Source organism: Pinus tabuliformis, chromosome 4_2, assembly GCF_031772625.1.
Source record: "Pinus tabuliformis cultivar Carrire ecotype Pingquan chromosome 4_2, CPIR1, whole genome shotgun sequence".
Lineage (NCBI taxonomy): Eukaryota > Viridiplantae > Streptophyta > Pinopsida > Pinales > Pinaceae > Pinus > Pinus tabuliformis.
The window spans coordinates 707,202,136-707,223,465 of record NC_142304.1 but is presented as its reverse complement, the minus strand read 5'-3'; the positions used below and the strand labels follow the sequence as shown (position 1 = coordinate 707,223,465).

The window sequence follows — 21,330 nt, the reverse complement described above, 5'->3', positions numbered from 1 at the left end:
GTAGTACTCAAGAGCAAATAATCTCATGGGGAGGTACTTTGGCAATTTGTAAGGTGGCAATTCACATCCATAAATCTTGATTTCAGTATGGTTTTGGTACGAATACCAATCCCCTACTTTGTATTGCTTTGACAACTGTAGGACCCTCCTGATGTCTACACTAATTCTCGGTGGAGGGCTTCCTAGTAGCATGGTTGTCACAAGGTAAACAAAGAGGTCTATGAAATCTATATAAGAGTATGGAGAATCAAATTGATGGATCAATGAAGTCCAGAAGATCACTAATTTGGGGTTTCCTCCGGTATCAAGGTTTTGGAGGGCAATTGGAAACCTATCAACTTGATAATATAAGAATAAATGATATAGGACTGAGGAATACTTGAACACTCTTTCATTTTCTAATCTCATGAATTGATCATGCATTCTGTCAGCAATAAACTTGGCATAGTCAAACATGATGGCTGCAGGTTGGCTAGGAGAATAGATTGACACGATGGATATTATGATCTCATCAAAAAATTCACTAGAGGTGTAGCATAGCACACTGGATATCATGTCTATGATGTCTTGGCCAAGGCTGGAGAATATTGTCCACAGATAGGGAGGAGGGTCCTTTAGGATGTACTGTTCTTCTCTGATGAAAGTTTGGAATAACTGAGCCAGTCTGATTGATGTGAGGGTAGGGTATCTATTCAGCATATCTCCAATGGAAAGAGGAGTCAGGCCTTGGCTTGGTTGTAATTGTAACATTTCATTAATAGATTCGGCAGTGATGGTAAATAGAACAACATGCTCAGGGGTTCTCACTGCCTTTTGGATAGGATCATAGTTCATGTGGTAGTAATGTACAATTTCTGGGAATATATGCACTCTAGGGAACTGGTACTTAGGTAAACCTGATTCCCAAAGCCCAATGGTGTCTGCTTGGTTCAAGTGTTGGCCTCTGTATTTGCAAAAAAGTTTCAAAGGGGATTTGGTGATATAGGTGTCTTCAATCTGGAAATCTTTGTCTACAAGTGGAAGGTGGTCTAAATCATTGTGAGGAGTCGTAATGGGCAGGACATTTAATGCAATTGGGGCATCCATCCTTGGTTCTTGTGGATTCAAGGACGAGGGCAAAGGGTTTCAGTGAAATTGGGAACAATTGGTCTATTACAAAGTATTTCAGGACTACCAGGTAGCTTAATTTACTAAATTACTTAGTTTTTAAGGCAATTCAGTTCAGATTTGGCAAGAAAACAGGGTTTCTCAGTGGAAATGGGGTAAATACCTGGTTTCGGCTGTTTGAATGGAGTAATGGTGTTGGTGCACTATTTGCAGGAAGTGCACGGGTCTGCAAGGTGGTCTAGAGTTCAACAGCTGTGGAAAGTTGACGGTTGGTAGCAGGTTGATAATTGAACGTACTCTGTGCTTTGCATGGAAGTCAGAATGTTCTTTTCATGATAAAAAACAAAAAAACAATGAGTTTTTTGGTTTTATGTGTAAAGTTAATGATATTGGCAGGTACATTGGAAAACGACAGTTGGCGCCAATCGAGAGATGTGACATTTTGGTGTGTAGCGGAGGCGGTAAGTAAAGGTGGTAAGCGGAATCCATCGCACTGCTTTTTGGGATAAGTGGTTTTGGGGGGAGGCCGCCCGATGCCATTCATCGGGCCCACGTAGCGGCGCAGTGAATAGTGAAACCGCTCACATCGGGGGGGGTAAAAGTCGGCTTTCGGAGGCCGCCTGATATGAGTATATATCGTTGGATCTGAAGGGGTCAGATCGTACGGTGATCGAGGGTGTGATTTGATCGAAGAGTTAATGGAAGGGCCCGATGGGATTTTAACTACGGGTTAGGGAGGCTTAATGACGTCAGGGGTGATATGATTGGAGGAACAAGATATTAATTAATCACTGTTTGATTAATTAACCCTTTTTGTTTGGCGGAGGGTTATGGCTCTTAATTAGTCATTGATCGACTAATTAATCCATTTAATTAATTTACTAATTAGGTTTATATTTCAAACCTCGGTGCGGGATATTAACATATGGGATTTTAATAAAACATACGGGAAAGGGGTTTATTTTCGAGAGTTAAATAAAGATAATGAAAATTAAAGTTAATATGAAATGAAAGTGAAAAAGTGGGTTTTTGCACTAAGTATAATGTGTTTAACATTTATTCACATTTTCACACCTACACATTATAACTTAGGCTAAATGCTTTTTGTGGGTTTTTTGTGGAAAAAAGGGGTTTATGTATAGGGGTAATAACTTTCCTTAGGCAAATGATGATTTCACCTTAGGAAAAGGGATTTTTTAGATGAAATGAATGAATTATGGAGGGGTGAATGTTGGTAAGGGGGTTTTAGTACTTAGACCCTATTAGTTATTGGGCCGAGGGTCTGGTCCCTCCAAAAGTCAGAGAAATGCTCTGAGCCCCTTTAACTTAAGGTTTAAGGTACTTTTGCCTTTACTTATGGGAAATTAGTAAACTTAAAGGTAAAATGAATGGGGAAATTAATCACTTGACTTTGTAATTGTTCATTTATCATCCATATTCTTAGCAACTTGATGATGAAAGTAAATGATATGATTTTATCCAATCAATCACCATAATTCTGCAACCATCCAACTATTTACTCATCTACTCATCCTAACATTTTTTCTACTTTTTATTAGGGTGCACTTATGCTGGAAAACCCTCATCAAAACATTTTTCTTTTCTTTTACAATAGAAATCTATCTAAGTCTATCCTTATTACATCCAAGGGCTCAAATTAAACTGTTGAGCTCCTTTTATTAACTCTACCTATCTACTTATCTGCCAAGATTAAACAGTTTGGTCAAATTTAATTCTCTATTTCTAGGCATGAAATTCAAAACATGGAATAACCAATATTAAACTGTTTGGTTACCATGGATTGTGGCATAAATAACAGGTTGCACCCAATCATTATTATGCAGAAAAATAAATAGCAGTGACATTTGGACTTGCACACTTTCATGGTCCTTTTCTTTTTTATTGAGGTTCTTTTTTTCATTTTTTTTTTTTTTTATTCTTTTTGTCCCTTGATTTTTCTTTTGGGACATACCCTCTTTATATTTTTTTATTTTTTTGATTTTTTGAATATGGAAAACATTTTCAGAAAGCAAAGGTATGTACATATTACAGTTTTAACCTCATCCATTCAAAAATTATGACACCTACTGGTATAGGAACATAACACTTATTTTCAAGCCTAATCTTGGAAGCTTCCTAGTGAAACTCTATTGAAGCTTATGGATAACCCCAAGGCCTCAATCCAGGTCAAATTGTGAATGAAAATCAAATTTGGTATGTTTCTTACGATGTTTTATATATTGTATACGGTTTCATACCCATGGTTTGATGTAATCCAATTCAAACATAGTTTGGGAGGTTTAACTCTAAACTAAGTTTTTCCTAAATTTGCTTGCTTACTTTTTTAAAGAATTATGTGTAATTTCGTTATATCTAGCACATATTTTGTTTAATAAAATTCACCAATTATTATTAAAAAAATAACAATAAATATATAATATTCGATAATTTCTCTTTTTAAATTTATATAATTTTAATACTCATAATATTTTTTTTTTAACTTATATAATTTTAAAAATAATCAAATTATAACCCAAACTAATAAATATAAAATTAAAATAAAATAATAATAACCAAAACAATGGCTTTTGATACTCTTATATTAAATATAACTGTAATCACATTAATAATATTAATTTAGATTTGAAAAATAAATAAATTTTAAGCAATTAGTTAGTTTATTGTTGTTAATATTATTTTATCAATTTTATAGTTAAAAGAAATTTATATTATTCAATTGTTTAAATATATCATTTATAAATATATTTATAAAATAAAAAAATAAATATCAATTTAGAATAGTGAATGATATAACTCGAAACCGTGCCATTAACGTATCATTTTAATTAAAATATTATTGTTTTTATTTATTTGATAACTATATTAATAGTAGTAATTAATTTATGTTGAAAAATAAAATCAATATTCCGTGCCATTAACGTATCATTTTAATTAAAATATTATTGTTTTTATTTATTTGATAACTATATTAATAGTAGTAATTAATTTATGTTGAAAAATAAATAAATATTCCGTGCCATTAACGTATCATTTTAATTAAAATATTATTGTTTTTATTTATTTGATAACTATATTAATAGTAGTAATTAATTTGTGTTGAAAAATAAATAAATATTAATTAAAAATTTGAGGATTAATTTAATTAGTTATGGAATTGTGTTTTATTTTATATTAAAAAGTATTTTTGTATGTAGATTTTTATAGTTGTGAGTCATTCATATATATATATTAATAGAATCGGATATTGGATTTCATTCAAAAAGGGAGGAGGGAGCAAGCTCCCTGTACATAGATTTTGGAACCAGCCAAGTTGAGAGGGAAGGCCAGGAGAGCGCAATCCCAATCAGCATGGGAACTGAGTTCATATGTTCCTAATTTTCCAACTACAGACTATTTGTAAATTCTTACATACTGAAACAAGAAAACTTGACATTGACAATTCATAAAAAATTGCTAGTGCAAGACAAATCCTAAATAGAATTGCTGAAAGTCGCTATTTTTTATTAAAAGAAGGTTCTTGCTTTAGCTTGTTTCTACTGCTTTGATGCCCAAATTTCTCTCCAATCTGATTGAGGAGAATTCCTTTCAGGTAGGCAATCGATTCCTCCAGGTGAATGCATTGATTTTTAAGTGCTTTGATTTCTGAATTCTGATTGGCGAGTTTGTTCACGAGGAAAGAGTTTTCATTCTTTGCCTAGAACCAGATGTCTTTGATAGTTTCTCGAAGTTGGTCGATCATGAACTTATTTTCTTTGCAGTAGGCGCACTTGTCATTCTTAGAAGATGTTTCCAGAGGATCCATAGTCTCTTTGACGTTGAAGATGGCCTTTGTTGTTGAGGAAGGCCTTTGTTGCTGGAAGTGGCCTCTGATGTTGAAGATGTCCTTTGTGCTGATAAGAAAAGAGCTCCTCGATGAGGGAGGGAGCACAACAAGATAGATAGGCAAGAGAGTTGAGACACAAGGATGGGAGAGGGCAATTGTGATTACAGAGAAGGGGAAACGATGTGAGAAAGGAGAAGACAGAGGGGGACAACAAAGAAACAGTAGGGAATCGAGCTTTAGCATGGAACGATCAAGGGAAATACCACGAGCAATCGAGGGAGGGGGAGTCTGACAAAGGGAGAAGGATAGATATATGCCACATGAGGCTTAGCCAAGGAGATCCAAGAGATAGAAAAGAGAAGTTATGAAGCAAGAAGCATGACATTTGCAGAGAGGAGTGAGGGAAGAGTCGGGGAGGAGAGAGAATAAATAGGCGAGAGGGCAGAGAGTGATTGAAAAAATGGATGGGGAAGGAAGGGAATCATGAGTGAAATGAGGGAGGATGTCATTCTTGGAGTTTGTACTTGACCAGGGAGTGAGGACGATGAAGATTTGAGATGGATTATGAGTCAGGATTGATTAGATAGGAGCATATTTAGAGATAGGCCAACCCAGATTACAAAAAGACTCTGAATGGATTGGTTGTAGGGTGAAAAGATTATGGAATTGGGAGATGAAAGGAATTATTTGCAATGCATACTTCTCTAGGTGGCCGTGTCACATCCTTGTTTGCTTGTATATCTGCTTTTTATTATTTTCCCTTAAAATGTGCATGAAGTTGACCTGTCCCAAATTAATTAGGTGGTGCCTAATCCTCTTTGTTATTTGACTTAATGTTGCATTTTTTGGGTCAGTCTTCTTGATCATGGCTTGAATAAGAATAACTAAATCTCGAAAGATAATTGGATTCAAGATGTTCCTTTTCCTTAAAAAAAAATCTCCCAAGAGGGGGCTATAATCTTCGGCCTTATTGTTTGAAGTTGTGCCTACTTCCCATTCAAAGGCAATGGAGCTTTCCTGCTTTGTTCAATTAGAATGCCTCCTGCACCTGTTTTCCTTGGATTTGACTTGGATGCTCCATCAAAGAAAAGGCACGGTCTTTTGACAACATTCATCCATAAGATAAATTCTTCCTCTTTTAGTCTAATTTTCCATTTCATATGGATCTCTTTCTTTTTTGGAATGACTAGCAGATTGGGCCTGTTGTTTTCATAGGAGATCCAAATTCGTTCCTCCTGCTGTAGCTGATTAAATTCTATTACTTTCGTTCCTTTGGCTGACAGGAATTCAAATGTTAATCCCCATGTTTTGGAGAGCACTTTGCCTATTTCTGGAGTGTGGTTGTGGAAGATTTGTTGATTCCTAGCAAGCCAAATATGCCAGCAAAGAAAGGAGGGGATGCTAGCCTAGTATCTTTTGATGGTGTTTTTATTTAGAGAATACGAGTAATCTTTCCCCATGCTAGAAAGAACTCATTGAAGGATCGAGAGAGGTTCAGATCTAGATCCAAGGGGCTTACTAGCAGGGTCCAACACTCTTTTGCAAAAGTGCAGTCTAGGAAGAGATGTTGAATGCTCTCTTCAGCCTTGTGACACATTGGACACTAGGAGAGCCCTAAAATTCCTTTTTTTTTAAGTTGTCTGCAGTAATAATTTTCCCTTTTAGGAGAGTCCATATAAATATTTTTACTTTTTGTAAGCTTTCAGTTTTCCACACCGACTTCCAAGGAGACCAATCCTGATTCCCTTGCTGTTGTTGGAGTTTCAAGTATCTTGACTTCACTATATAATCAGCTCCAGAAGGATCCCAAATGAAGGAACCTTGAGTTTCTTGATTGATAGGGGCAACTCCCTTAAGAAGTGAAGTTAAGGCTTCCCACTGATTTTTGAGGATTTGGGGAAGATTGGGAGCTTTCCAATTTTCCCAAGCGTTGTCAAGTGGATGCCATTGTGAAATTGACTCAAGTGAGGTGAGCCCTCTTGTACTCATCCACCTTTTTAATCATTGGATTCCTGGAAGGTCAGCTAAAGGTGGCATTCCCATTATGTTCTCATTCCAAACATTTATCTCACGACCATTCCCTGGAAGCCTTGAGGTGTTTTCCTTGAGGAGGGGAAGGACCTTTTTGATAATATTCCACATTTGGTTACAAGGCATGATTGGAGTTCTTTCTGAGAGGAGGGATAAGCGAGAGTGGTATAAATATTTAGATTCCATAACCTGCTTCTACCAGCATTTGTCCCCAATAATAAGTCTCCAGGAAATTTTAGCTCCAAGGGCCAGATTCATAAATCTCGGAAGTCTAATTGAAATTCCTCCTTTCTCATAAGGTGAAGTTACTTGATCCCATTTTACAAGGCTGAACTTTTTTGTTTTTGACTTTCCTCCTTGCCAAAGGAAACTCCTTATGATTAGCTCTATTTGTTTGTGGATACTTGCCAGAGCTAAGATTGCTGCAAATTGGTAAATAGGTAGAGTTGTCAACATTGATTTGATTAGGATTACTTTGCCTGCTATATTTAACCAAATCATTCCCCAATTTTGGATTTTTTTTTTCATTTTCTCAATGTATTTGGTCCATAATTTTGATTTCAGATTTTCTTTTGATACAGGTAGACCTAGATATAAAAAGTGGCTCCATCGAACCTGAAGGGGGATCTCCAAAATTTGTGCAATTCTTTGAAGGGTTTGGGATGGTGCATTCCATCCATAAATTCTGCATTTTTTATTGTTAAGAAGACCTCCTGAAACTTCCATGAAACTATTTAGGACTTTTTTTAACCTTCGAGCAACTATGCAAGATGCCCCTCCCATTAGGAGGGTGTCATCTACAAAGAGAGAGTGATTTATGCTTTTGATTCCAAAGCTTATAGATATACCAATTAAGGTATGATCTATTCTGCAGTGTTCAAGATGTCTACTCAATGAATCTACAAATAAAATATAGAGGAAAGGAGACAAAGGGAAGCCTTGTCTCAGTCCTCGAGAGCTTTGAAAATATTCACTCAGTATTCCATTAATGAGGGGTGTTATCTGTTATCACCCCAAGAAACTCACCTAGGTTGTATATCAGTGATGCTCGGGAACATTACAAACTCAACTAAGATGTTGGATAAATGGTGGATGAATGAAAGAAATGCTGCAAATTTCAAGCCAGATAACCACTCCTACTATGCTTTACCCCAGACATGGGTGAACACCCCCAAACTACAAGGCTTTTAACCACCAATTATTCACAGTTTAAGCAAAATGTGATGATGGAGAAGACTGACTACACCAGCAGATACACAGGACCCTGTGATGGCCAGCTGCAACCAGTTAGGAGGTCTGTAAATCTATTATCTAATACACAGACAGGATGACAGCTCTCTGGTATTAAAGCAACAGAAACCTGTAAGCAAATTCAATGATACATGCTAAATTCTAACACAGAGGTGGGATGACAGCCCCTCTGATGCTAAACATTCACAGCACATGAATAATTGCAAAACAGGCATAGCCTGGAACATAGAAGAAGTGAAAAGTGAACAAATGACAACAAAAGAAGCTTGTATTAGTTGGAAATGAAGACCAGACGCTGCAGGTTTCACAGTAGTTACAGTCTCCAAAAGTTGAAGCTTACAACACAACAATATTCATCTAACACTCATCAACCTCACTACATCGTTTTTTGGGTATATATAGAATCTGTTTACAAAATACTTCTACTAGGTTATGCGTGGAGGTGTCTTAATGGATCACCAACCGCATTTACAATTTGATATGGGTCTTCTGATTCATTCTGACTGTTTTAAATGAACAAAATGGCTCTTTGTGTACTTCAGTGTCCTTCCTGAACAGTTGAAATATTATCTTGATAATTTTCAATAACTGCTACTGTCATTGAACTGCTCAAGGAACATTCTCCTCATCCTTGGCCGTATTGTCTTTGAATGTAGGTAGCTGAGAATTTAATGCACAGAGTACAGGGAGTTGATGGCTTGCTTTCTCCTTTGCGCGTGTAGAACAAGCCCAACAGCACTGAAGAATACACTGAAAACACTTTGAAAACAAATAGGAGCCGGGAAGAAACACTGGCCGTTGGATGGATTGCATGGATGATTAAGATATGCTAGCGGAAGGAAATTGGAAAGCACCAAGGCGCAATTTGAACATGAGCCATTAGATGATGAGGAATGGATGATGGAGATCATGCTAGAACAGACTATCGGGAGGTAGATGAACAGGGTGAATGAGGGCCGTTGGATCGCGGTCAAGAAGATTCGACGACGATTGGGTGGTAGAAGAGGGTGATGATTAACGGGCGGGGGAACTGGTACGATGGCAGAAAGTGGTTTTCCCGCACCACCTTTGTGCAATGGAGGTTTACGTACAGGGGAAGCGTGATACAATAAGATTGAGGCACGTGGATGGCGTAACACCACTTTCCCGCGGATTATATAACGTGCAGGTTGACAAAGCAAGGTTTGCGTACAAAATTGGATCAACGGGCGGGATCATCGGATGGCCGAGAGTAAACGCACGTGTTTGGAGTATGATGTGACAGGCAAGGAGCGGGCCCGAGCTTATTAAAGCTTAGGGTTATGGGTTTTAATGATTTTAAAACACAAAATGCTCGGGGTGAATAAAATAAGGGGTTTAGGCGAGGTTTCAAATAGGTTATAAATGGATTATGAGCGTTTTAATGTGAAAACAGGGGTAAAAGGGATTTAAAGGGAAACAAGGGAAATTTATGAGGAATGAGGAAACGGAAGTAACGGAGTAAGGGGAATAAGGCACGTGAAGGGAAGTGATAAAATAAACAACTACGAACCCAGTGCAACACAAACCATCACTGTTTTATTCTAATTTAATCCCTCAAATGCTGCAAACAGTAGCAGAGCTAACACTATCCATGGACCAACAGTGCAAGCTTTAATGATTTTATAAATTCCTCAGAGAAGCCAATTTTTTTAAGAACAACTGTTAGAAAATATAGATTAACTCTATCAAAGGCATTTTCCATGTCAAGTTTTATGATGATTCCCTGCTCATTTCTTGCTAAAATTGAGTGCAGCGCTTCTTGAACGATCATGATATTGTCCATGATCTGTCTGTTGGGCACAAATCCGCCTTGATTTTCTGAGATAAGATTGGGGAGGAGAGGTTTTAGGTGGTTAGCAAGGATTTTGGTGGTGATTTTATATGAGGAGTTGCACAAGGAGATGGGCCGAAATTGACTGAAGGATGAGAGATTTGGTTCTTTTGGAACGAGGGCTAGGAATGTCGAATTTGTGTATCCACCTATCTTCTTTTTCCAAAAGACATTCCTAATCATTCTTATGAGATATTTTTTAATGATGGCCCATTTGAAACGGTAGAAAGTTATTGAGAACCCATCTGGATCGGGAGATTTGTTTGGTTGGAGACTCCAAACAATAGTTTGGATCTCGCTATCTTCAACCTCTTTCAAAATATCTGAGTTTATTTCTCCATTTATCCTTTTTGGGATGTGCTTTATGAAATTCTCAAAATCAGGAGTTGTTGGATCAGTTGTTAGAAGGTTTTTGAAATGGATGTATGCTTCTTTTCTCAAAGCTCCTTTCCCTTTAATTTCATGTTATCCTTCACCCTTTAGCGTGTTGATCTATTTTATTATTCTTCTCATCTTTGTTGTATTGTGGAAGAAAGTCGTGTTTTTGTCCCCAACTTGTATCTAAAGACTCCTAGATTTGAGCCTCCATTCCTCTTCCTCCTTTCTATTATTTATGTAGATTCCCCAACATAATTACCTTTCCTTAAGATAGCTCTCTTTTGTTTCTTCCATGCGTTCTCTCTTTTCCTGGATTGAATCCATTTATTTTTGTAGTTTTTTTTTCCTGTTTTGTGATTCATTGTGATTGATCTTGGCCCAAACTTTTAATTCATTTTTTACAGCTTTTAATTTTGTTTCCCAAACGAAGTTTGCGGAACCAATAATTTTATGCGACCAAACTTTTATTATTATTTTATTTGCTACTTCTTTGTTGTTCCATGATGGGCAAAAATAGAATGGGAGAGGCCCCAGGTTTCCTAAGATCCCTAAGTTGATTACCACTGGTTTATGATCGGAGGAAGAAGAGTGGATGATTTTTGATGTCACTGAACAAAAGTTAGCTATAATGATGTCATGAATCAAAATCTGGTCCATCCTTTCTTTAATGTTGTTTTGGTCTATCCTTTTGTTATTCCATGTGTATTTCCCATTGTTTGGAGGGATGTCCAAAAGATTATGATTTTCTATAATACTTCCAAGTGAATCCCGAGATGGGTCAACATGGAAAGAGCCTCCAAATTTCTCTTCAACATTCATAACCAGGTTTAGATCTCCTCCAACAATGATGCTCTTGTTCTGGTCTTGAAGTAATATGTCTTTGAGGGAGTTCCAACATAATTATTTCTCTCTATAGTGATTTGGGGCATAAATGTTGAAAAGACAAATTTTCTCTTCATTTACTTTATTTCTTAATTTTGTTTTGATCCAGTGTTGGTCTTTTTGTTGATGTTGTAATTCCCATATGTCCTTTCTCCATATTGTGCAGATTCCTCCAAATGCCCCTGTTGCTTGGAGAGCTATTCCATCATAATTCCTAATTTTTTGAATAATTTTCCCCATTTATTGTTCATTTATTTTGGTCTCCTCGATCATAAATATGTTTGGTTTGTCATTTGACAAGATGTCTTTGCCTGCATTGAGTTTAGAAGAGTTTCCCATTCCTTTGTAATTCCAGGAGACCAGATTCATTTTTTATTTTGGTTTGGAGCAGAGGGACATTTCCCTCGGTTAGGGTAGTGATTTTCTCCTTATTGCCTATGATTTTTTCAAGGAAAGAATTCATTGGTTGTTGAGTTCCCATTTTCATTTCCTTTGCTACTACTTCATCTCTTATTTCCTTGTTTGTATTCCTTCCTTGTATTTTATGGAGGTTTAAGGAGGAGAGGGAGTCTCTAGACTATTTTCTAGTGAGAATTCTCTCATAGGATGGAGGAGGGGGATTAAGGGAAATGTTTGGGGAGGAGGAGAGGGAGAAGGGAGGGAGGGAGGATGGGCCAAGGGTGGAAGAGGGGGGAGAGGTGGAGGGGAGAATAGGTTCTGTTATCACAAAATCATGCTCCTGATAGGCTGCTGATCAGCAAGACTCTGTGTAACTGTTTCAAACCAGGCTTTAGACTAAGGCTTAGCCTCCTTAGTCAGAGAGGGCTCTCTCACAGACTATGGATATTGACTAATGACAAGGAAAGATGACTAACTCTTATAAGACACATGAAGAAAATATGCTGGCTGGACAAATATCAAATTAATTCCCATTGGGCTTATGGAGTCTCACACATCTCAGCAAACAAAAACACCATCTTTTCATAGAAATCAGGGCTCTTTACATCTAATGTTCAAACACAACTTACATAAAACACAGTTTGCCAAAACATACAGGAAGTCAGAGCATGATACATGAGTTCTGAGTGATTATGCAATGATAAGACTGTAAAAGAACACTAAGAGAATAAACCACCATACATTTGAACAATAAGATCTATTGAGAATCCTGAGAATAAAACAACAGTCATTTGCATTACTGAAATCTGCTTTACATAAACCAAAATAGACTAGTTCTCTATCAAAACATCCAACCCCAATTACATCCCAGTCTGATCCATATATAGGAATACATGCTTAACCACCTCGAGCTTCCTCCTCCAGCATGAGGGGAGCATCGAAGGCTGCTATTAACTATCCCTATCTACTGTGTAACTAATTCATTAATTACATAATTGCTGAACTGTAATTACAAAGGGTCCTAATTTATTCAAAACTCAAAATCTGTCCTCCTCGTAGCATGATTCCTTCCTGACTCTTCACACATGTCTTCTTTCTGTTTTGGTCGAGATATCTTGGAGGAGAATACACTGAACAAGCTGGCTTTGGATACTGGCTGCGTAGATGGCTCATTAATCAATCAAGATAAGTGCCCTGTTTTCACGGTCCTTGTCTCCCATCATTCTTCACTACTTAAAGAACATGTTCCCAGCTCTTTAATTCTTCAAAAACAACGAATATCACCATATTCCCCAATGAGCTGGAAACCTTGTGGACTGAACAGGTGTACAAACCAAAATCTCCGGTAACCTTAACCAGAACCCTAACAATTCGGTCATAAAGTACCTTTAACGAAGCTTTAGCAAAAAACAAAATATTTCACCTTTTCAAAAATGCACACCTATCATTCTCTGAATAGCTAAGAGAGTCTTTTATGGTCTCCCTTATGTTCTTGAGGCATTTTCTTCAAAAATTTGCTGATTTTTCAATCATAATTGATTGGCTCAACTGAAACATGCAGCTACAGCCGTTTCGTAGCGTGCTACGAAACTGCTGTATAATTTAAAAAACACAGCTTCAACCTAAAATTTGACTGTCTTCAAGTAACAAGGAAGAAGAGATGTATGCCAATCATTGACAATGAAAATAAAACCCTTCCCATGAGGTCCACTAAAGTGTTCACTGCTTGAGAGCTTAATAATCTTTGGAGCTTCAATAGCTGCCTGACATAAGAGGCTAAAACGAAGTTCATTGTCTTGAGTTTTTATCCCTGAACAAAAGATAACTGCCTCAGAAGGTTTATGATCTTCTGCTTCAACACCATCATCTGTTAAAATGCCACATTCCGCTGCAATTGCTTTAGCTGTGTTAATATTGTCACCAGTGACTATCCTCACTGTAATACCTGCCATATCATGCTGTGGAGATGCTTTCTCAGATATGACTTCCATTAATTCACTCAGTTCCATGCCAAAGTCAATCAAAGAAACAACAGTACATCTGTTGCAGAAGAAATCAAGCTTTGTCATGCGAATGTTCATCTGAGTGTCTGTTCCATCATAGTGAGGAGAGTTGGGCTACCTTGTAACAAATGTGACATTCACAAAATCAGATACATCTTCCTCTTTGGTTTTTTCCCCTCCTACGGGTAAATTCCAATCAAAAGTTCATATTTGGAACTTGTAAGAGGGGTTCCAAAGTCATGTGATGAATTTTGTTTTGGTGTCGAGGGGAAAGAACTTAAGATGCTTTACTGTCCATATATTCAATCAGCAAATCCTGCACCATCCCTCTGTCTGGCATCTTTCCAGCAGCTCCATATATTGGAGCCATGCCATCTTCAAATGCACTTGGATTTTCTTGCACAGTTGTAACTGCTTCTTTCAGATCTTTCAAGCAATCTTCTGCTATAAGGGTATGCTGAAGAGTCAGACATATGTGTATGCTGTTAGGTCTTTGTAAAGCATTTAGATGCCATCCTCGTGTTGACAGAACATCATTCACTTTAAAAATATCGAGCTTATCTGATCCAAATGCAATGACTGTCATGTCTGGTCTTCCCACAACGAATAGTTCTGGAATTTGCTTTATTCCTTCCTGAAAAGTTTTTTATACTTCCATTACTTTTCTCACTGCCTCCAGATATCCTTCCTCCCTAACACTCATCATAGCTGCCCAGGCACCAGCAATAAGACCACCAGGTCTGCTTCCAGCAATAGTTGGTGAAACATAAAGACCTCCTGACCACTCCGTTACAGCCACAAATTGTTGCTTTCTGATTTCATGATTGCGATACAGCACAACACTTGTGCCCTTTGGCCCTAGGCCATACTTGTGAGTATCCACTGATATTGAAGTTACTCCTTGAACAGTGAAATCAAAAGGTGAAATTGGATACCCTAATTTGCAAGCAAAAGGAAGCACAAAACCTCCAAGGCAGAGATCAACGTGAAATCAAATACCGCAGCGCAAGACCAAGTCTCCAAGTTCTTCGATGGGATCAATGATACCATGAGGAAAACCCGGTGCTGAGCCAACAATCATAACCGTATTCTTGTTCAAATAACGCTGGATTGCTTTTACATCTGCTTGGAAATCTTCATTTACCGGTACACGCCATAGCTTGATTTTAAGGTATTGGGCCGCTTTATCATATGCAGAATGGGCAGATTCTGGAATTATCATTTATGGTTTCATAATTCCCTTCTTGACTTTCATATAATCCCGTGAAGACTTTACTGCAAGTATAATACTTTATGTGCCTCCCGAAGACATATTACCACAAACTTGTCCTCCAGATGCTTTTTCTCTACTACCAAACATGCTTGCTGTCATTGCTACCACCTCACTCTCAAATCATGCTATACTTGGGAAAACGCTCAAATGCAGCGGGTTGGTGTGAGAAAACATGGAATATGCTTCATTTATCACTGAAAAATGTCCTTCGGATTCACTCCCACCAATATACACTGTACCAGAGCATCTTCCTTTCCATCGCACATCTTTTGACTTCTCAAATTTCAACCTTTCTATGACTCCTATACCAAGACCAGCCCTTGGCAGCTCAGTTTGCCAATTTTCTCGTCCAGATTTAACACTAGACTGCATCTTGTCAACAACCTTTCCCTTCTCCCGTTCGATGTGGGTCAGAGAGCATGGCCTCCATTAATTTCCCGAGGAAGCCTGTAACGAAGTAGTTGTTCCTCAGAGGTTATCGTTGCAGTGATTTTCATCCTTATTGCATTTGCACCTTCTGTAGTTTTCGACAGGAGATCAAGAACTCCAATTATACCTTTGCCAACACCTTGAACAAAACCCTCCACACCAGATGATCTAGCACCTACAAGTGGCTTTGTTACAATACCTGTAACTCCGCGAAATAGTCCTTTGCAAAAGCCCCTTTGATGCCAACAGAGCCTGCACGTGTCAAGACTGACATGTAAGACCTTACACATGCTATTCCCGTAAAATTCTTGCAGAAAATATGACAGCTGGTGTGAGATGTGCTATGGATCAGCATGAATTTCCCATTTCGTAGCGCAGCCAGTGCAAAACATGAATTATGCGCTACGAAATCACTTAAAACATGTTGCACTGCGAAACTGCTAAAAAGGATTCATGCGCTGCGAAAACACCTTGTCCTTAAGCTAGGCTAAAAAAAATTTGCAACAGAATTTTCAGTGATAACAGTGGCTCCACTTGGGATAGTGTGCCCTTGTGGTACACTAAGAACCTGCAGTTCCAGTGCCTTGTAAAATTAATTTGATAAACTTCTTCTTCCAGCTTCTTGGGCCTTCACCTCGGGCTTAAGCTTGCTGATCACTGTTAGGAAAAAGAAATCTACATCTACTAAAAAAAAAAATGCTCGGTCAACCTTGAGCTTATTTGCATTTACCTACCTACCTACCCTAACAATTTCAACTTCTTTCTGCTCAATCTATGTGAAATTTCCAATGTAGCCAATCCTCTGTTTTATCTGATATTTGACTTCTTTGACTACATCGGAGTTCAGAGCCAATATGATAGTGTGATGACCGCTGCCACTGAAATTGTCTCTGATCTTTATAGGAAAACTGAAACACTAGAGTGTAAAACTCTTCAATGTAATCAGCTATAGGATCCCAGAATACATGATCAGCTTGATTTTTCTTGTAACTTTCTGGTTGTGCAAACTGATCTTCAACAACAGTGTTCAGTTCCTCAATCGTGAAAGAGAAAGGAACCAGCATTGTCTCCTTGCGTTCTGCCATAGAAAACTTCTGAAAATAATGATCATGATTATGAAAACTGTATGCCTGAATTTGACCTTCTAAACCTTCAATTTCTTTCTCAATGTCCTCAGCAACTTCATCCAAAAATCTCATCTTATCCTCTGCTTTATAGTCAAATGACTTTAGATACGAGGACATGGACAAAGAAAAATTTTCACCTATTTTTTCATTAATATGATCATCATTCCATTATTTTAAACCCTCAACTGAAGGAGAGTTTGCCACCACCTCTGACCTATCTATCCATTCCTCCAAAAACATAAGCCATAAGTCTTGAAATGACTTAACGGATTTGATAGGAAAACTTTCAATCCATTGTTTGCATTTCCCTTGAAGTGAATCATAAAATAACATAATGCAAACATCCTCATGTTTAACTCTAAGAAGCTCAGCAAAATGACAGAAATCTGAGATATGCTTCAGAGTTAAACTCAAATCTTCTCCATTAAATTTGGGACCATTCCTTAGAAAATATGCATCCTTGGGAAAATGATTTGGGAAACCATGAATTCCTGAAAAATCTATGCATGAATACCTTGAACTAAGAATGGTAGCTTCTGGGTCCTTCATAACTCCAGTGGAATCACCATGAACCTATGAATTTCGAATTCTTCAACAATGGAGTCGCCAAGGTAGTTTTGCAGCCTCGAAAACCTTCTGAGCTCCTGCTACCTTCAGAAGTTCAGCTTCATAATTTCGGGAATGAATAATCTTCAGGCTCCCGGCAGACGCACCAAAATGTTATCACAAAATCATGCTCCTGATAGGCTGTTGATCAGCAAGACTCTGTGTAACTGTTTCAAACCAGGCTTTAGACTAAGGCTTAGCCTCCTTAGTCAGAGAGGGCTCTCTCACAGACTATGGATATTGACTAATGACAAGGAAAGATGACTAACTCTTATAAGACACATGAAGAAAATATGTTGGCTGGACAAATATCAAATTAATTCCCATTGGGCTTATGGAGTCTCACACATCTCAGCAAACAAAAACACCATCTTTTCATAGAAATCAGGGCTCTTTACATCTAATGTTCAAACACAACTTACATAAAACACAGTTTTCCAAAACATACAGGAAGTCAGAGCATGATACATGAGTTCTGAGTGATTATGCAATGACAAGACTGTAAAAGAACACTAAGAGAATAAACCACCATACATTTGAACAATAAGATCTATTGAGAATCTTGAGAATAAAACAACAGTCATTTGCTTTACTGAAATCTGCTTTACATAAACCAAAATAGACTAGTTCTCTATCAAAACATCCAACCCCAATTACATCCCAGTCTGATCCATATATAGGAATACATGCTTAACCACCTCGAGCTTCCTCCTCCAGCATTAGGGGAGCATCGAAGGCTGCTATTAACTATCCCTATCTACTGTGTAACTAATTCATTAATTACATAATTGCTGAACTGTAATTACAAAGGGTACTAATTTATTAAAAACTCAAAATCTGTCCTCCTCGTAGCATGATTCCTTCTTGACTCTTGACACATGTCTTCTTTCTGTTTTGGTCGAGATATCTTGGAGGAGAATACACTGAACAAGCTGGCTTTGGATACTGGCTGCGTAGATGGCTCATTAATCAATCAAGATAAGTGCCCTGTTTTCACGGTCCTTGTCTCCCATCATTCTTCACTACTTAAAGAACATGTTCCCAGCTCTTTAATTCTTCAAAAACAACGAATATCACCATATTCCCCAATGAGCTGGAAACCTTGTGGACTGAACAGGTGTACAAACCAAAATCTCCGGTAACCTTAACCAGAACCCTAACAATTCGGTCATAAAGTACCTTTAACGAAGCTTTAGCAAAAAACAAAATATTTCACCTTTTCCAAAATGCACACCTGTCATTCTCTGAATAGCTAAGAGAGTCTTTTATGGTCTCCCTTATGTTCTTGAGGCATTTTCTTCAAAAATTTGCTGATTTGTCAATCATAATTGATTGGCTCAACTGAAACATGCAGCTACAGCAGTTTCGTAGCGCGCTACGAAACTGCTGTGTAATTTAAAAAACACAGCTTCAACCTAAAATTTGACTGTCTTCAAGTAACAAGGAAGAAGAGATGTATGCCAATCATTGACAATGAAAATAAAACCCTTCCCATGAGGTCCACTAAAGTGTTCACTGCTTGAGAGCTTAATAATCTTTGGAGCTTCAATAGCTGCCTGACATAAGAGGCTAAAACGAAGTTCATTGTCTTGAGTTTTTATCCCTGAACAAAAGATAACTGCCTCAGAAGGTTTATGATCTTCTGCTTCAACACCATCATCTGTTAAAATGCCACATTCCGCTGCAATTGCTTTAGCTGTGTTAATATTGTCACCAGTGACTATCCTCACTGTAATACCTGCCATATCATGTTGTGGAGATGCTTTCTCAGATATGACTTCCATTAATTCACTCAGTTCCATGCCAAAGTCAATCAAAGAAACAACAGTACATCTGTTGCAGAAGAAATCAAGCTTTGTCATGCGAATGTTCATCTGAGTGTCTGTTCCATCATAGTGAGGAGAGTTGGGCTACCTTGTAACAAATGTGACATTCACAAAATCAGATACATCTTCCTCTTTGGTTTTTTCCCCTCCTACGGGTAAATTCCAATCAAAAGTTCATATTTGGAACTTGTAAGAGGGGTTCCAAAGTCATGTGATGAATTTTGTTTTGGTGTCGAGGGGAAAGAACTTAAGATGCTTTACTATCCATATATTCAATCAGCAAATCCTGCACCATCCCTCTGTCTGGCATCTTTCCAGCAGCTCCATATATTGGAGCCATGCCATCTTCAAATGCACTTGGATTTTCTTGCACAGTTGTAACTGCTTCTTTCAGATCTTTCAAGCAATCTTCTGCTATAAGGGTATGCTGAAGAGTCAGACATATGTGTATCCTGTTAGGTCTTTGTAAAGCATTTAGATGCCATCCTCGTGTTGACAGAACATCATTCACTTTAAAAATATCGAGCTTATCTGATCCAAATGCAATGACTGTCATGTCTGGTCTTCCCACAACGAATTGTTCTGGAATTTGCTTTATTCCTTCCTGAAAAGTTTTTTATACTTCCATTACTTTTCTCACTGCCTCCAGATATCCTTCCTCCCTAACACTCATCATAGCTGCCCAGGCACCAGCAATAAGACCACCAGGTCTGCTTCCAGCAATAGTTGGTGAAACATAAAGACCTCCTGACCACTCCGTTACAGCCACAAATTGTTGCTTTCTGATTTCATGATTGCGATACAGCACAACACTTGTGCCCTTTGGCCCTAGGCCATACTTGTGAGTATCCACTGATATTGAAGTTACTCCTTGAACAGTGAAATCAAAAGGTGAAATTGGATACCCTAATTTGCAAGCAAAAGGAAGCACAAAACCTCCAAGGCAGAGATCAACGTGAAAGCAAATACCGCAGTGCAAGACCAAGTCTCCAAGTTCTTCGATGGGATCAATGATACCATGAGGAAAACCCGGTGCTGAGCCAACAATCATAACCGTATTCTTGTTCAAATAACGCTGGATTGCTTTTACATCTGCTTGGAAATCTTCATTTACCGGTACACGCCATAGCTTGATTTTAAGGTATTGGGCCGCTTTATCATATGCAGAATGGGCAGATTCTGGAATTATCATTTATGGTTTCATAATTCCCTTCTTGACTTTCATATAATCCCGTGAAGACTTTACTGCAAGTATAATACTTTATGTGCCTCCCGAAGACATATTACCACAAACTTGTCCTCCAGATGCTTTTTCTCTACTACCAAACATGCTTGCTGTCATTGCTACCACCTCACTCTCAAATCATGCTATACTTGGGAAAACGCTCAAATGCAGCGGGTTGGTGTGAGAAAACATGGAATATGCTTCATTTATCACTGAAAAATGTCCTTCGGATTCACTCCCACCAATATACACTGTACCAGAGCATCTTCCTTGCCATCGCACATCTTTTGACTTCTCAAATTTCAACCTTTCTATGACTCCTATACCAAGACCAGCCCTTGGCAGCTCAGTTTGCCAATTTTCTCGTCCAGATTTAACACTAGACTGCATCTTGTCAACAACCTTTTCCTTCTCCCGTTCGATGTGGGTCGGAGAGCATGGCCTCCATTAATTTCCCGAGGAAGCCTGTAACGAAGTAGTTGTTCCTCAGAGGTTATCGTTGCAGTGATTTTCATCCTTATTGCATTTGCACCTTCTGTAGTTTTCGACAGGAGATCAAGAACTCCAATTATACCTTTGCCAACACCTTGAACAAAACCCTCCACACCAGATGATCTGGCACCTACAAGTGGCTTTGTTACAATACCTGTAACTCCGCGAAATAGTCCTTTGCAAAAGCCCCTTTGATGCCAACAGAGCCTGCACGTGTCAAGACTGACATGTAAGACCTTACACATGCTATTCCCGTAAAATTCTTGCAGAAAATATGACAGCTGGTGTGAGATGTGCTATGGATCAGCATGAATTCCCCATTTCGTAGCGTAGCCAGTGCAAAACATGAATTATGCGCTACGAAATCACTTAAAACATGTTGCGCTGCGAAACTGCTAAAAAGGATTCATGCGCTGCGAAAACACCTTGTCCTTAAGCTAGGCTAAAAAAAATTTGCAACAGAATTTTCAGTGATAACAGGTTCATTAAGGGCCAAAAGAGGATCGAAGGAAGGGGTGAGGGGCCCAGAGGGGTTGGAGTCATGGAGAGGAGGTTGGGGAATGGATGATAGGGAGGGGGGATTTGAAGGAACTGATTGGGATGGA

The 21,330-nt window shown here is 38.2% G+C and overlaps 2 pseudogenes; both read right to left on the bottom strand.

Moving 5' to 3' along the window:
* Positions 1 to 14,024: 14,024 nt before the first annotated feature.
* On the bottom strand, positions 14,025 to 19,044 carry LOC149171454 (sphingosine-1-phosphate lyase pseudogene; annotated as a pseudogene).
* A 211-nt stretch (positions 19,045 to 19,255) lies between these two features.
* LOC149171453 (sphingosine-1-phosphate lyase pseudogene) lies at positions 19,256 to 20,954 on the bottom strand (annotated as a pseudogene).
* Positions 20,955 to 21,330: the final 376 nt, after the last annotated feature.